General features: G+C 47.1%; 1 protein-coding gene across 4 annotated transcripts in view; it reads right to left on the bottom strand.

The window, feature by feature from the left end:
- Positions 1-17,203, bottom strand: part of SH2B2 (SH2B adaptor protein 2) — a 493,931-nt gene that overhangs the window by 407,561 nt on the left and 69,167 nt on the right. The window lies entirely within an intron of this gene.

Raw genomic sequence — 17,203 nt, 5'->3', positions numbered from 1 at the left:
ACCACCCCAGAGGGTACCACATCAGAGCCTATTTCAAGAAAGTACGCTGGCTTCCAATTCAGAAGAGCTGCCTGTTCTAGAGGATGACCCACGCTTACAAGGCCTTGCATAGCGAAGGACTAGCATACATCAACAAACTCCTAACCTTTCACCAACCAACCAGATATCTTCAATATGCTTCCCTCTCCCTCGCAGACACCCCACGGAACGACTGAGCCAACAATGGAGGACACTTCTTCTTGCACTTGGCAGCCAAAGCTTGGAACAACCTCGTTGTTCCAGCAATTCAGGAAAGAACTAAAGACATGGATGTTTGAATAATCAAACCTCCACACAGCAGCCAACATCTCCAGCGCTTCGATATCATCACAGGTGATTTGCCCAGTTTTATAAATGCTTATTTGCTTGACTGGTATTCTCTAGCAGAGTCATAGATTGGAGGAGGGGAGTCATTAACCTAGATGCTTGTTTTCATAAGATATTTATTATCTAATTTCTTTATGGCCATATCATGCTCATCTAATTCCTCTTCCTCCTCACCTACAACAGGAGGCAGATTATATTTCAAAGCCTATCTTCTTTCAGCACCAAAAACATTCTTGAATAAAGCCAGAGGGTCTCCTTCTACGGCCTCTATATGGTCCTCAAAGCCTTACTTTCATGTTTTCGATTCCTTTATGGACAGTTGAGTTGGTTGCAGAAAAACAATCGGGCATGCCACACCTTCTATGGTGATCTTAAAAGTTAAATCTGCTGATCTCCGGTCTTTGTAAACGATGAGAAACGCAAGTTAACAAACATGAACAGCATTTTTTTGTAAGGAAGCTCCAATAGTACAAGTACAGAAGACACGTGGAGCGCAGAGTGGGAATAACCCTGAAAATTCCACATGTGGAGCAGAGTTTACCACCCATGCCTATTTATGACCGAGCTGTCCTGCGCTGATCCTTTGCTGGCTTGCCGGGACCCATTGTTTTCCTCTGATGTGTGGCTCATCACGTGACAAGTAGTGTCATCCCGGTTCCTCACGGAGCACACACAGAGGTCTTCAAAGTCAGGACAGTCACTGAATGCATTAGTTGAATGCAGGGTGCAAGCAGTCAGAGGGGGCACAGTATTCTGTAAATTTTCCCTTAAAGCTGCTGTTAACAGACTGGTCATGCGAATGTGCCGTTAGGGTAATACTGATAGATACAAAATACAGAAAATAATCCACCAAACAAGTCTGCTGGTAGAAACCACCAACCACCAAAGTCCAAACTGAAAGTCTTCCACATTTCGACTAATGCCTCCATAACACACACATCTCGATAACTGCACAGCCGCCTTATGCTCCCCCTCCCAGACATGGTCCTCCCAGTCCACAGTTGTGAAGGCTTAGCTGCCTTAGATTCTTGATCTCTTGTCGCCAAAGAAATTGTCCCGAGGAATCACAGTGACATTCCAAATAACTGAATCCATTACAGGAAGCTGATGACGCCGGCCTAAAGACTGATCTGAACCACAAAACAATACACAAAAAATACACAAACAAGCATTCAAACAAAAAAATACACAAATAATGAAATATTGTATTACATTTACAAATATTTTTTAAAAATTGAAACTTTAATTAAAATGGGAAAGTTGGAGTTTTTTCATCGTCCATACTATATTCTGTTCGATGCTCTTACATTGCTCACACAAATCAGAGGCTAATAACTGGTTAGCCTCCAATTTCCAATTTCTTCACATTTACAGAATGCTTAAACTCTTTCATTTTGCCTCTTTATTTATACAAACTTTATTAATCTGTTAATAATATTTAATTTTCTAAGCAGTCGTGGACCCCCATGAGTAGTCTTCGTAGACCACCCCCCAGGGGTCCAAGAACTACAGATTTAGAAACAAGGCCCAAGGAAGCAAAATCCTTTTTCAAAGAGGTCCAGCATGCAACTGGACCTTGCTTGCTATCTCCCTACATTCTATAATGTTATTTGCGTTAGCAAGCCAGGATCCATCAATAAGTATATTACAACAAAATGTTCAGATTCAGATTCGAGTGAGGGTTCAGGAGAGACAGTGGGAAGGTGATAAGTAGATGAGGTGCTTGTAAGATCAAATGTGGTGTAATCTACAACATTGTTGTTTAAGGTTTCTTGCCTTTCACAAACAATTCTGGGGTTTTGGCCAATGTAATTCTATTTTTTCACAGTCTTGATAAATTGGCAACAATCCAATTTTCGCTGATAGCACTCATAGCTCAGAAACCAAAATTGTTATTGCTAGAAAATGAAGCTAAATCTTTGCTCTCACTCATTACCTGTACGTGATTCTGGCCATTTTTATAAACAATGGGAGGTGTGATACACTTAAAGCCCCATTTCAAGCTTGCACAGCTTTTCTGGAACGACTTTGGACGTATCCTTGAAGAATATCTGTATGTAAAAAGAGGCCCCGACAGTCACCCAGGGCAGAGGGAAAGTATTTGCATTCGATTAGCTTTTAGTGACTCAAGGCTCTACTAATCGTTGATGGAATCATGCGATCCTGTTCATCCTGATGCAAGCAGTGTCATGCCCATCTAAGAAGAGGCTATGCAAATGACAGTTGACAGAGAGGTCATCTACCCTGGTAATAGTAGATGGATTTATGTCTCAGAAGATGTACTGGTAAAAGGTCTCAGACATGGCTTCAGGTACAGTTCTCTGAGAAGGGGTCTGCCTATCTCTGATGCCAGATGTTTTATGCTTCCTCTTGTCAAGGGGTTTTCCTCCAAGAAGAGTCACAGTCAGTTGCTAATGGCAGAGAGACTGCCAATATTAGCCCATAGGATGGGATCAGTCTGAAAAGAGGAATTCACCATAGTAGATGGCAAAGTCTCTCCACTGTGGTCTTACTAGAGTGATCGCCAGCAAAAAAAACTCTGCCAATCATGGATGGAAGTCTTTGACCAGGTCTTCATCTGAGAAAAGCTCCACTGACCATTGATGTAAGAAAATCTTGCTAAATTTGTAGTACAGCTAAATGTATTTCTGTGCTCAGAACAAAACCAGGTGTGTCCCCAGATGTATAGAAGTGGGAAAAGACTAAAGGAGCTAGCTTTCTTGAGCTCCAAATACGGATTGGCGCATTTATGCCATGAATTAGTTAGGCGCAGTTCTGTGCAGTACTCTCCAAAGTACTCTCTAACGACCCTGATGCACCGATGGTGCTGGGGGTATGGGGGTGTCTACAATTATGTTGCAGATCCACTATCACCTCCCCTCCAGAGCACTCCCTGTTGTGAGATTGGCACAAAGTAGCCAAACATGAAAGGAAAGTTGGGCGCTCCGAGACATACGGCGAGATCGAAATCCAGGAATTAAGGAATACTCTTTTTACACCCCTGTGCACAACTTACACACACAATTAGATGTACTGTGCTTAGCAAGACTCACAGTGCAGATTGGGGGATGTTAAGTACCTTGGGCGTACATTGTCTGATCATAATCCCTTATTGGAGGAGCTGGACTGGGGCCGCATAGTTCCCATAACTACCTAGAGGATTAACCCTAGCGACCTTTATGTACCCACCTTTAGGGACTTCCCTGGATGATGTGATTGCAGACTACTTTGCCACCAAGGCAAGTGCAGCCTCCCACACTGACTTTAATGGGACACCTTTAAAATGCCTGAGACCGATGACCTTCCTGCCAAATTTTACCAGACCTATGCTATCCATTTGGGCCCACTACTGGCCAAAATGTACGCTAATGGACTAGACTGTGGACACCTCACATATACGACCAAAGAGGATTTTGTACTCTAGTCCAAACCATCAAGAGATGCCCTGAATGTGACGGCTCATTGTCCCTTGTTGATGTCTAATCTGGGTTATGAGATCCTTAGCACAGTCCTGACAAACAGCTCCAGCCTCACCTTGCAGCACTAGTGTATGAGGACCAAAACAGGTTCATTCCTAAAGGTAACACTTCACACAACTTCGGACGTCTATATTCTTGATGAAATGGCTGAGGAATAGCTCCCAAAGGCTTTGGTAATCATCGAAGATATATGACAAGCCTTTGACTCATAGCAGTGGAACTACCTCCAGGCAGTCATTACCCAGATGGCCATAAGGGAGGGATGGAATACATGAGTAATGCTACGTTATGCAGACGCGCAAACATGTGTATGCAAGGGCAGGTGTATCTCGGACCCATTTGGGGTCCGAGGTACGCGGCAGGGATGCCCTCTCTCGCTCTCATGGGGTGGAACGATTTCCTTGCTTGATGCGGATGGAGGGTCATGAGAAGGGGATCCATTTACGCGACAAGGAACACATCGGTTTGCTCTATAGAGATGATATGTTCCTCTTTTTGAGAGAGGCTGAGGAAAATGTTATATAATATGAACATGAGTGCAGACTTTTTTTTATCCACCTGACTTTGTACAAAGTTGTCTGAGGAATTTTCAATATACGTCCCGACATTGTGTATTCTTTTATTTTTTCTCCATGCCCTTGGAAAAGAACTGAGTGGTTGTTAGAATAATTACACTTTGTTTATCATTTGAGCTTCTCCGAGATGGAAAGCCACACTGTTTTTTTTCCATTCAATTTGCAATTAGCAATGGTATCTTGAAAATGTAGTGTGGCTAGCTATTCTATTCTATACAACTGGAAGGACATTCCCAATGGATTAGGGGAGGGGAGGGGAGTGAAGTCTGTAGGCAGACTTGTTTGAAGTATAGTACAAATATGAAAGGAGAATTCTTTTAGTTGTTCGTTAACTTCATGGAACAGGTTTTTCCTTGTTGGTTTTGCATCCGCTTAAGCATGAATAAACTGATCTGTTTTACCTTGGACTACCTGTACTCCTTTGAATTTAATGTGGAATTTTCCAAGTACAGAGGTGCGTCCTTCACAACACATGTACGGGTATCCCGTGAAGAGTAGCTTTCCTAGAGGATTTAGGACAAGTCTCTTGCCTAAAGAGAAATTGGTGAAAGTAATGAGCTTTTCCTGGATCCCCTGGGCTTGTAGAGCTCCCAGAATCCGTGTTCAATCTTTGACTGACTCTGGCGGAAAGAAGAGTCCTCAAGTACTTGGTGTTTCGGATACACAGATAAGGACATAACGATAGGGAAACCTGAGAGAAGCATTCCAAGGTACTGTAACATCCTGGAGGAGGCTGAAACTTCCTATCATGGCCCACATTAAATGGACTGAAATGGTCATGCTGCTCAGGGTCCTTTATTATTTTGTAATTTGGGTACTGAAGTTTATCTTGGGGTAGCGCACCCGGGTGTCTGTGTACCGTCCAGACACAGACCTCCAGAGGCGACTTTGGTGTCCAAGACTTCAAACTCTATTACTTTGCAGCACAGCTACAGTAGGTCGCTCGTTGGCTTGCGGGGCTCCATCTGGCTGAGCCGGAGGACTTTGTCACTCTCTGCACACAGGGTGGTTTCTGGCTATGTTACTTGGGGTCAAGTCGACTCAGACCGGTCAGCCGTGACTTCTCCGCATAGCGCTCAGCTGTGGGGCTTTTCCACTCGATGCCCCTCAAAACAGTTCCGGACGGTCAGAGGAGGTTATTTTACAACCCGACGGCTGAATGCTTGGATGGAGGCCAGTGTGGAGACTGTTATTCGGAGGGCTTCTTACGGACAATGGAGGAGTTTGAGACAGACAATGGCTTACCGGGGTCCAATTTATTTATTTTTTAACTTGCAGGGCACTGACGCTAGTAATGCAGCAGATGTACAGGGCATTTGAACCGGAATCCCCCTGTTCACAAACTAAAACAGACTCCGTTGACATTTGGTCGAGGGACTTACCTGATCTGAGAACCGATGACCTACCAACCTTGCAGACTCTGTTTGGTAGGACTTTCGCAGGGAAGGATCAGGACCAAACCTTAGAAAGCGCTTATATGTTTACTCCAAACACAAAATGTAAATACATGCAGTGCACGCAGTTAAACTGTATGAATTGGACATCGCATTGACTGAATGTTGTGCTTCACACCACCGAACTGGGATACCCCAGGTGCACTCTGGTTGATGAAGACTTCATCCATATGGTGTGGAGCTGCCCAGTCATAAGGTGCTTCCTGATGTAGATGGTACTCTAGGCCTTTGCCAGGTCTGTACAGAGGATATATGTATTCTTGGTCAGTATAGAAGATGACTGGAGAAAAAAGCAGGTAACCGATTCCTGGACCTGGCACTGGGGATAGCCCGTAGAATGTTGCACACCACTGGCATCCCCCCCCCTCTGTCACCAAAAGAGGTAGAGCCCTGGCAGAAGGTGCAGCATTCAGTGCCAGCCGACGACAATAATACCTGGGGGCCAGCGCGGAGAAAAGAAATCATATAAAAAAAAAAGTTTTAAAAACTGACTACCCTTTCGCAGCCGGCCGCCACGATCATCCGCTCCTGCACTGTGCTGCTCCCCTGCTGGTCCTCCAATACCTAGGAGCACAGGCTACCAGACTCCAAACGCAATCTAATGCTACTATCATTCTATTAATCCCAACATGAGAGCAGTGCTGGGATTGAGTGGAGCAGGCTGGTCTCACGCTCCAGCAGGAAGTGGAAGCCTGTGCCCTAAGCACTAGGGATATCTCCAAGGTAACAGCCTGGATATATCCAAGTGTACAAGTCAATTTGGCCAGCCACCCACATGTGCACTTGCAGTGCATACCATGACTCCCCTGCTGTTGACGCGACATGGCTCACTAGACTCACAGATTAGAAGTCAAAAATAAAACTACAGTAAAATAGTTGTCATTTTATTTGTCATCTGCCTTCTGCGTTTCAGCAGTGGGGCGATGCTCCTCCGCCAAAGCAAAGGAGCAGCCCCTGGCAGCATTACGGGTTGGAGTATACAGGGATACACAGGCGACCATTAGCAGATCTGTGGGTTGAGATAGTCAGTTTCCTGGACCGTGACCTTTAGACTAAGACAAGCTAGGGCGATGGAAGTGATGTCGACATGCACGTTAATTACTGTGAATTCCCGGCTCACCCTGGTCCCCTCAACCCCCACATTTTTTTGATTGATTGCATTCTGCCCCCTGTTCGCCTAGCCCACTAATAGGTAATTAAGACTCTAATACATTTGATAAAGGCACTGATTTCCATGGCGGTTATCACTGTGCAACCGCAACCCATTCTTTTTCTTTCTTTCTCATTAGTCTCCTGTTACATTGCAGGTTTATTCTTTATTTGGTAAGCGGTAACAAACAGGACTACATTATGCTTATGACAAATACTACATTAACGGATACACGTGTACATAAACACTGCTAACCTGCAGTAGACTGAGAGACACGTATTACCTTGGAAGCAATTACATATTGTTTATTGTGAGTAATGCTGTAAGGATAACTAGCTGCATTGTGCCTCAGATACTCCATTTGCGCAAGTTGCAAATTCGTTGTATACTTGAAAACACAATAAAAAAAATGTACCTACCAAAATGACTGTCTACATACCTAAAACACATACATACTAAAGTGCACAGACACCACCAACCAGCATCTCAGTACGCCAAACACCTTTGCATGGAACACAGACATCTAGACACGCTACCAAAGAAACCAGGAATGTTTCTTTGATATAGAGCATTTGATACTATAGGACTCCGAACAACTTACTAAAAACAATGGTTTTGCAGTTGTTTCAAGCACAGACCGGAAGATATAGATGGCTTTGTTTTTTTCATTTCTTCATTTTATTTATTGATGTTAGCTACATAACCAAAAAATAACTGAATTGGAAATTTGCCGCCGGGTGCTGTCATGAGGACAAGTTGATTTAGTCAGGACACACATATACCCACAATACTCGCAACACTGCAGGGTCTCGTCCATTGATGTCTATGAGACCCAGTCTGTATTTAGGGGAAAGCGCCAGCGTCTGGGTGCAGCAGTATTGCCAGCATTTGTCAGTTAGTGTGGAATCTGGATCCCATCTCCAGCATTCAACCGCCCCGGAAGTAGTGACAGCGCTCTGTCCTGCATCAAGCTGTGCCTGGTAATAAGTTGTTGGGTAGGGAAAAGTGAGCATGTTCTCCAAGTCCGTCAGGCCCGGGGTATCTCGCGGGAACGTCGGGTGTAGCATTTCGCAGGCGATACTACAATAAAGCATTAAGGGGTATGGCCACGGCCAGGTCTGTACCACCTGCTACTCAATGAAGGTACCATAAGAATATGGGTCTCCCATTCCTTTGAGTCCTGCAAGAGCCATCTACCTGCGAGATCGGCCATCGGAGGTTGAGGGGTAGCATTGGGTTGCGCTTCACCTGTAGTTTAGCGTAATAGAGCCAGTCTAACCGTGCTCACCGTCTCAGCCATTCCCCGGCCCACACTGCGCAGCCAATTGTCACTACTGCACCTCTGGCGCATCTCAGCAGTATGTATATACCCGTACTCAGGAGGGGCACGGAGAAGCATGGTCTGCTTCCACGTTGTATGTAGCAGGAACGGTGTGAGATCAACCAGTGGTACGCTGTTTAGTTCAAAGTCAGCGGTGTAGAGGTCTCCTGCTCAAATGAGAACATCAGCATCTCCCAAGCCCAAGCCAATATCAGCCCAAATCAGCCAGGTCATGAGTGACCGACTACTGCCAAAGAAGGCTCTAGTGAGGATTGGGAGGTTGGCAAAAAGGTAGAGAAGTTTAGAAAGGACCGCTATCTTGGCGATGGCTATCCTTCTCGCCAGTGACAGAGGCAGGCTAGTCCACATGGGGACTCTCCTCCAGCCCCTCAACCAAGGTTCCATAGTTCTCCCGCCACAGCTGGTCCAAGTCAGTGCTAACCCAAATATTGGACGGATGCTCCAGCTCACTCAAGGGAACTCTGTCGGGAAGCGAACAGTTGTCGCTGCCAGTCAATAGGAAGTTGACAGCTTTGAAAATATATAAATTGTTTTAAAGCGAAGACTAAAGTGGCCCAGAGTGAAAACGCAGCACTTACCTAGAATTTTAAAATGAAAACTAGTAAACCAGCACTTACCTACCGCCTTAATATTCAGTGAGATGCACACACTGGTGCCCCATATATCCCACGAGCAATCTTTAGGCTAATAATGTTAACCCAGTAATAAATCATTTCTATTTGTAGCTACAATTGTGTCCATCAACTGGAGGACGTCTCAATGCCTCAGACCCAGAGGAATAACAAAATAGCTGGACTCAATACAAATAGTTATTTTAGAGCTCCGTTGTTTATCAGGTCTTTGCATGAGGGAAACATCCAACCAAGGCTTTTACTTTGAATTCTAAAGCTCTTAAGTTTTAATTCCATTATGCATGTAGGACTTAAAATACCAGAATACAATGTAAATATTGGATTGGACGTGCTACCAGGCTTAGGAAAACGCAAGCGCCATGATCTTTTAATAATGTAGACTCATATTTTGACAACGTTTGGAGAGAATTTGTGTGACTTGATATATTGCATGCGAATTGTACCAACTGTAAATCAGCAGGGACAAGTAGGACCCCCTATCCTGGGGCAGACGAAGAATCACCATGTGTTCAGGCTGCAAATCTCCTCCTTAAAGCAGTGCAGATTTAGACTAGGTTCCAAATCTAATTATCCCACCCTTCCCTGAAGATTACGGCTTGTGCTTCTCCACACAATCTTCTGTTGCTTTAGTATATGGCTAGGCATCTTCTCCATGCTTCTGTAGATGATGTTGAAACATGGTAAAATACTACTCAGCAAAATCCTTTCTTGGTCTTCAGTATTTCTCGGTTTCACATAATCAGACAGCTGTGTGAATTGATCATTGTTGCAAACGTCAATTGTATACTGAAGATGAACGTGGCATATCCGTGAACAGCACAGGTAGTCGGCTATCCTTTAAAGGTCGCTGGCATCAAATCGAGCGGTATTAACTCCTGGTGTAGTACTTTGAAAAGGAAAGCCAGCTTTAGAAAGCTACATTCCAAATGTTTGTCCATATAACTCTTAAATATTGAATGCGGATGACTGCTTAAAAGGTACTGCCTTTTTATTCTAACGCCCCTCAGCAAATTGTGGGTAAGGAAAGCAAAGGTGATGGGTGGAAAGGCTGAATTAATCTCAGTTACTGGTAATTACTTAGGACACATTCCAGTCCATTGTTTTTTCACCCAATGCCACTCTAGATGGAGACCGGTCATACATAAATCAGGTTTGGTACTGCTCCAATATAAACAGTCCATCCTGAAGTGCCAGGCTAGTTCCGCTCTGAGGGGAAAGCAAGCAACCACAGGCTGGTTTTGGCTTATTGCTTTTTATGCACAAGTTACTTACCTTCGGTAACGATATATCTGTAAGAAACATTAGTTAGTTAGATTCCTCACCCTAGAACAGAGGTCTTCAAACTTTTTTTAGGTTGAGCCCCCCCTGCTGAATTTTTTTAGATGTTGGGCCCCCCCACCACCTGACAGAAATTTCTGGAATCTGGTACACTACATGATCGACTGCCACGCGCATATTACGGGCCATATCCGGCAAATAATGTTCAACACAATAAGAGTGTTTAGTAAACTGCAGGTTTGTGAGCGGGTGTGGTGAAATGACAGAGGCGTATTACACAGCTCAAAACATAATTTTCCAGGATAAAATGTGCGCAAATTCTTTTTACTAGGATGCTTTGTTTTACACAGGACAAAGATTAATAATAACACCACCAACATGAATGTGACGGGTGTGCCGGTGTTTAGCCACATTTAGACTATCAATCTGTGGGTGGATCCATCATCTATCCTTCCATCCATCATTTCACTCATCCATCCCTCTATCCACCCTTTTACTCATCCATCCATCATCCATCCATCCATCCTTTCACCCAATCCATCCTTTCACTAATCCATCCACTCGTCCATCCATCCATCCATTCACTCATCTATCCAACCATTTACCCTTTCACCCATGCTATCCTTTAACTCATCCATCCACTCTTCCACCCATCCATTCACTCATCCATCCAACCATTTACCCTTTCACCCATCCTTTCACTTACTCATCCATCCACCCAGTCACTCATCCGTCCACCCATTCAACCTTTCACTCATCCATCCATCCATCCATCCATCCTTTCTTCCTGCTCTCCACCCTCCCTTTAACTCATCCATGAATTCTTTGACTTATCCATCTTTATGTTCTTCTTTTCACTCATCCATGCACACATTTGCCCATCCATTCTGCCAATCATTCATCCATGTTTTCACTCATCCATCTATCCATCCTCCCTTTTTCTCTCCATTCCCCTTTCACTTAGCCACCCATCCTTCTATCCACCCTTCACCCATCCACCCACTCATCCATTTACTCATTCACTCATTAATCCACCCATTGACCACTCATCCACCCTTTCACTCTTCCATCCTTTTGTCCATCTACCCTCCTCTCACTCACTCATCCATCCTTACATTCACCCTTTCACTCATCCATCTATCTATTCATTCACCCTTTTACTTATCAATACATCAATCCATCCATCATTTCTCTCATCCATCCACCCATTGACTCGTCCATCATCCATCCTTTCATTGATCCATCCACCATTTCACTGAACCATCCACCCTTTTACCCATCCATCTACCCTTCCACCCATACATACATCTATTTATCCTCATCCATCCTTCCACTTGTGCATCCATCCATCCTTTCTCTCATTATCCATCCACCCTTTCACTCATCCATCCATCCTTTCACTCATCCATCCATCCTTTCACTCATCCATCCACCCTTTTACCCATACATCCACCATTTCACCCATACTACCACCATTTCACCCATACATCCACCATTCCACCCACCATTCCACCCATACATCCACCATTCCACCCATACATCTATTTATTTACCCTTTCTCTCATCCATCCTTCCACTCATTCACTCATCTATTTATCCTTTCTCTCAACCTTCCATTCACCCCTTCACTCATCCATTCATACTTTCACTAATCCATCCAGCCATTCACCCATTCCTTCACTTATTCACTCCCCCCCTTTTCACATTAATTATGAGCTAAGACTTTGTCTGCAGAGTTGCAGACAGAAGAGGCCCATCAAGAACTTAGCCCCTGCTGTATTTCCTAAAGCAAGGGGTGGGGGGAGGGTTCACTATGCCCCTGTACATAGGGAATCTGAAAACTTGGAAATCATGAGTCATGCATGATGCACAGAGCCAGGACCTCAGGTGACCGTGACAAGGTGTTGTTTCCAAGGCTTTAAGTGGGATGAAAAAACTGGGGGTCTCTCCAAGGGGCCTGTCTGATGTAATTAATGGCATGTCCTAAAACACTGAAGCTAAAAATATGTACTGAGCATAATGTGCAGCGACTGGCATTTTGCTGTTTCTATCATTGCATCGAGGAGTATTGTGCTAATCAGTAGGTCCCTCTCAGTGAGTCTGAGAGTCAGAGTGCACGCTGCCTGCTGCCTGCACAGGAGGCAATAGTTTATCAATATACATTACCGCCGCCAGCGGGACGGTACTCGTCCCATGACCTCAGGCCTCATGACCTCAGGCCTTCTGAGTCACCGCGGCGAACCTGTGCAGCACTATAGGAGCAGAGCTGCAGTACTGGCATCTGACTTCACGGCACCGGGCTCAGCTGAGCTGCCACAGGAAGTAATTAGTCATCATTATTAAGTAAACACCTGAAACACTAACGGTATGTTTTAAAGGTATTAGTAAACACTTCTATGCTATATGTGATTTTAGACTACTTTTACAGCCTGCACATGACACACACTGGTGCAAGTACTGCAAGTACCGGACCCCGGACAGGGAGGCCGCTCAGCTACTTATGAATTATTACGGCTCACAATCTTTTTGAGATAATACTGCCAGACTGTGAACTACTCCTGGCCCCCTGTCCCCAGATGCCTCATTGTGTCGTATTTTAATGGCCTAGAATACCCACGTAACTTATTCTCTGCCTTAGGTTAATAATAAATTACGGGCGGCGCTGCGCGCCCTTCTGTAATCAGCTAATTAATTTTTTATTAAACTGCTGTTTTTTAAATATATTAGTCTGTGGCCGGGTTGTGACCCCTGGGCTATGTGTGTACCCTTACATTTTTGGTGCATTACAGCTGTTTTAAGGTCTTCTTAAAGTCTCTCGATGCTAAATGGGTGTGATTTCTGATATGTAAAAAGTGTTACTCATCGTTTTTGAAATGTCACTCATTATTACTTTGAAATTATAAAAATGTCACACATTGCAATCTGTAACCTTGGCAGCTATGGCAGTGGGAGGCAAGGGGTCTCTGCTAAAACAGAAAGCGTGTCTGTTTGTTTTCGTTTTTAGCAGAGGAGACTCCTTGCCTGCACTGCAGCTGAAGCTATCAGCTCCGCGAATTAACCCCCTCCTGGGAGAGTTAACAGGACAAAAGAACGGGCACCTCCTGCCCCATCGATCTCCCCTCGCACCCCCCTCCAGCCATACCAGAGTTCTACAAACAAAGGTAAGATTGGAGTGGAATGGCGCCCCCCCTGGGATGGTGTCGGGCCCCCCCAGGGGGGCGCGCCCCACAGATTGAAGAACTCTGCCCTAGAATATGCCCAGGCATCAGACTGGATCTCGAAAGTTTACGTCAGCAACATCCCTGCGCATCGCTAGGCGTCATCTGCGGCTCCGCGTCCGTCGTCGTGATCGCCGGGATGACGTCGGAGTACTTAGACGCCGCCCTCGCGCGCTAACATCAGTTCTGTACATAGCTTTCTGCACCAGTAACGCAGAGCCATGATAGAAAACTACATGGTGCCATGAAACTAGGGCCCTGAAAGGGAAGTCCTTAACCCTAGATATCGGTTCGCAGAACGGGGAGGATGGGTGGGGCGGTGAAGAATCTAACTAACTAATGTTTCCTACAGATATATCGTTACCGAAGGTAAGTAACTTGTGCATCTGAAAGAAACACCTTAGTTAGATTCCTCACCTTAGAATAGATACCCCAGCAATACCAACTCCGGTGGTGGGTCTGCGAACCAAGATCCCAACAGAAAGTCCTGGAGAACAGAACGGACGAAAAGCCATCTCTCCGGGCTTGGCTGTCCAGGCAGTAGTGCCTAGCAAACGTGTGCAGCAAAGCCCACGTAGCTGCCTGACAGATGTCCTGCAAGGGAACTCCCCGAACCAGGGCAGTAGTAGCTGCCGTGGCCAGAGTGGAATGGGTGCGCAGCCCAACAGGAGGCTCCTTTTTTGCCAAGGAGTAGCAAACCTTGATGCACAAGACGACCCACCGAGAGATGGTCCGCTTGTGCACCGCCCTTCCCTTCTTAGCGCCCACGTAACCAACAAAAAGCTGGTCGTCCACCCGGAACTGGCGTGTGCGAGCTAGATAGAAGGGAGCGCACGTTTTGGGTCCAGACCGTGGAGCCTCTCTTCCTCCTTCGAACGATGCGAAGGCAGAAAGAAGGTGGGCAAGGTGATGGACTGCCCGATGTGAAAGGCTGTGACTAACTTGGGCAGGAAAGAAGGACGAGTCCTCAGAACAACTTTGTCTGAATGGACAGAGGAAAGGAGGTTTAGAAGATAGAGACTGGAGCTCACTCACTCTCCTGGCAGAGGTGATGGCAGCCAGGAATGCAGTTTTAAGAGTCAGAAGAGGATGAGACAAGTTATGAAGTGGCTCAAAGGGAGCGCACATCAGATAAGTCAGTACAAGGTTCAAGTCCCACTGAGGCATCACGAAGGGAACAGGAGGGAACATGTGTGTGATGCCTTTCAAGAATCTATTTACAACAGGGGACTTGAAAAGAGAAGGCTGATCAGGAAGCCTCAAAAAGGCTGAAATGGTCGAGAGGTAGCCCTTGAGAGTGCCCAGAGCAGAGCCCTGCTGGGCAAGAGACAGAAGGAAGAGGAGAACCTCTGAAAAGGGGGCAGAGTGGATCTACAGCCTTTGCTGTGCACCATGCCACAAATGTGTTCCACCTGCAGGAGTATACTGTTTTTGTGGAGGGATGCCTGGCTGCCAGAATCAAGTCAGACTTCAGGAGGCAAGTCAAATGGCCTCAACTGTCACTGCTCAATCTCCACGCATGTAGGTGGAGACTGGACAGGTTCGGGTGGAGGACCGTCCCCTGCTGCTGCGACAGAAGGACCTCCTGAAGAGGCAGACGAATCGGGGGAATCGACTGACATGCTGAGTAGCTCGGGATACCAGTATCTTCGTGCCCAGTCCGGAGCCACAAGGATGACTTTGGCCCGGTCTCGCCCGATCTTCAGCACTCTGGGCAGAAGTGGTATAGGCGGAAAGGCGTAAAACAGACAGCAGCTCCACTCGCGACGAAAAGCGTCTCCGAGCGAGTGCCGCCTTGGAAATTCCAACGCGCAGAACTGATGACATTGCTCGTTCTCTTCGGTGGCGAATACATCTAACCAAGGCTCTCCCCACTGATGAAAGAGACCTTGCGCCACGCCAGAGTTCAGACGCCATTCATGATCCATCATGCACCTGCAGCTGAGTTCGTCCGCCCTGGCGTTCAGGGAACCTGCCAGGTGTTGAACCACCAGGGTGAAGCCCTGGTGTTCCAGCCATGTCCAGAGGCGCAGTTCCTCCTGACAGAGGGTCCACGACCCCACCCGCCCTGTTTGTTGCAGTACCATATGGCGGTGGTGTTGTCCATGAACACCTGCACTACACTGCCCCGTACAGAGGGAAGGAATGCCTTCAGTGCAAGACGGATCGCCCGCAGCTCCAGAAGGTTGATGTGGAGCCGGGACTCCGCCGGAAACCAGAGGCCTCTGATCTCTGACTCTCCCATGTGGCCCCCAAGCCCAGGAGGGCCGCATCAGTCACCACTACGTGTTCTGATTGGGGAAGGGAGAGAGATCTGCCACTGACCCAATCGCGATTCGAGAGTCACCACTGCAACTGGCTCGCAGTGCCCTCAGAGGTCAGGACGTGGTCGGGTAGGTTGCCCTGATGCTGTGCCCACTGATACTTCAGGTCCCAATGCAGAGCCCGCATCCTCCACCTGGCGTGATGCACAAGAAGGATGCAGGAGGCCATCAGCCACAGGTGCTGCAGCGTCAACCTGACAGATTAGGGATAGAGGCTGAAAGATCGGAATCAGAGCCTGAATATCCCTAACCCACTGCTCGGGGGGATAAACCCGAAACTGCACCGAGCCCAGAACCGCTCCGATGAAGAGGAGCTTATGAGAGGGGCACAGGTGTGACTTCAGCACGTTGATGGAGAACCCCAGCGAGTGCAGGTCGGCCGTAGTCTGGAGGTGCAGACGACTAGTTGGGGCGAGCCAGCCTTCAACAACCAATCGTCGAGATAGGGGAAGACTGAAACCCCTAATCTGCGCAGATGAGCTGCGACCACCACCATCACTTTCGTGAACACCCGTGGGGCGTGGTAAGGCCGAAGGGGAGACCGGTGAACTGAAAGTGCTCGTTGCCTACCGTGAACCACAGGTAACGCCGGTGGGCCGGCAGGACGGGGATGTGGAAATATGAGTCTTGCAAGTCCAACGCTACCATCCAGTCCTCTGGGTCCAGGGCAGCTAGGACCTGAGCCAAAGTCAGCCTCTTGAACTTCTCCTTCCGGAGGAAGCCTTTGACCAAGGTCCAAGATAGGGCGTAGGCCTCCTTTGCCCTTATTGGGTACCAGAAAGTAGTGGGAATAGCAACCACATCCTACTTCTGGCCCAGGAACGCGCTCGATGGCCCCCTTGGCCAAGAGACCCATAACTTCCTCCTGCAGAAGTCGCAAGTGATCCTCAGACATGTGGTGGTACTGCGGTGGCATGGCCAGAGGGGTCGCCTCGAAGGGGAGGGAGTAGCCCCTTCAGACGATTTGCAGCACCCACCTGTCCGACGTGATGGTACACCAGTGGGGAAGGTGATTGCGGAACCTGCCCCCCACTGGCGACGAATGGGCCTGAAATGCTGGACTAGGAAGGCTTAGAGGCAGATACTGTAGGGGCGGGTGTGGACTGACCCTGCCGGTGTCCCGCGCTACCGCCACGGCAGTAACCAAGTCTGCGACCGCGCTGAGCCTGGGTTTGCGGCCTGTGGCTGGCTGGACGTGTGGGGGCACCCCTTTCTTGGCAACGAAAGGAGCGAAAAGCGGAATTTTGCTGGCGTTGGCCTAGGCCCAAGGACTTGGCCGTAGCCCTGGAGTCCTTGAAACGCACCAGCGCACTGTCCGCCTTGTCGCCAAAGAGGCAACGGCCATCAAAGGGCATGTCCATGAGGGTGGCCTGGACATCCCCCGA

The sequence above is a fragment of the Lissotriton vulgaris genome, chromosome 2_1 (assembly GCF_964263255.1).
Source record: "Lissotriton vulgaris chromosome 2_1, aLisVul1.2, whole genome shotgun sequence".
In the NCBI taxonomy this organism is placed as follows: Eukaryota; Metazoa; Chordata; class Amphibia; order Caudata; family Salamandridae; genus Lissotriton; species Lissotriton vulgaris.
Note: the sequence above shows the minus strand (reverse complement) of the source record. Positions and strands in the feature narration are given on the sequence as shown.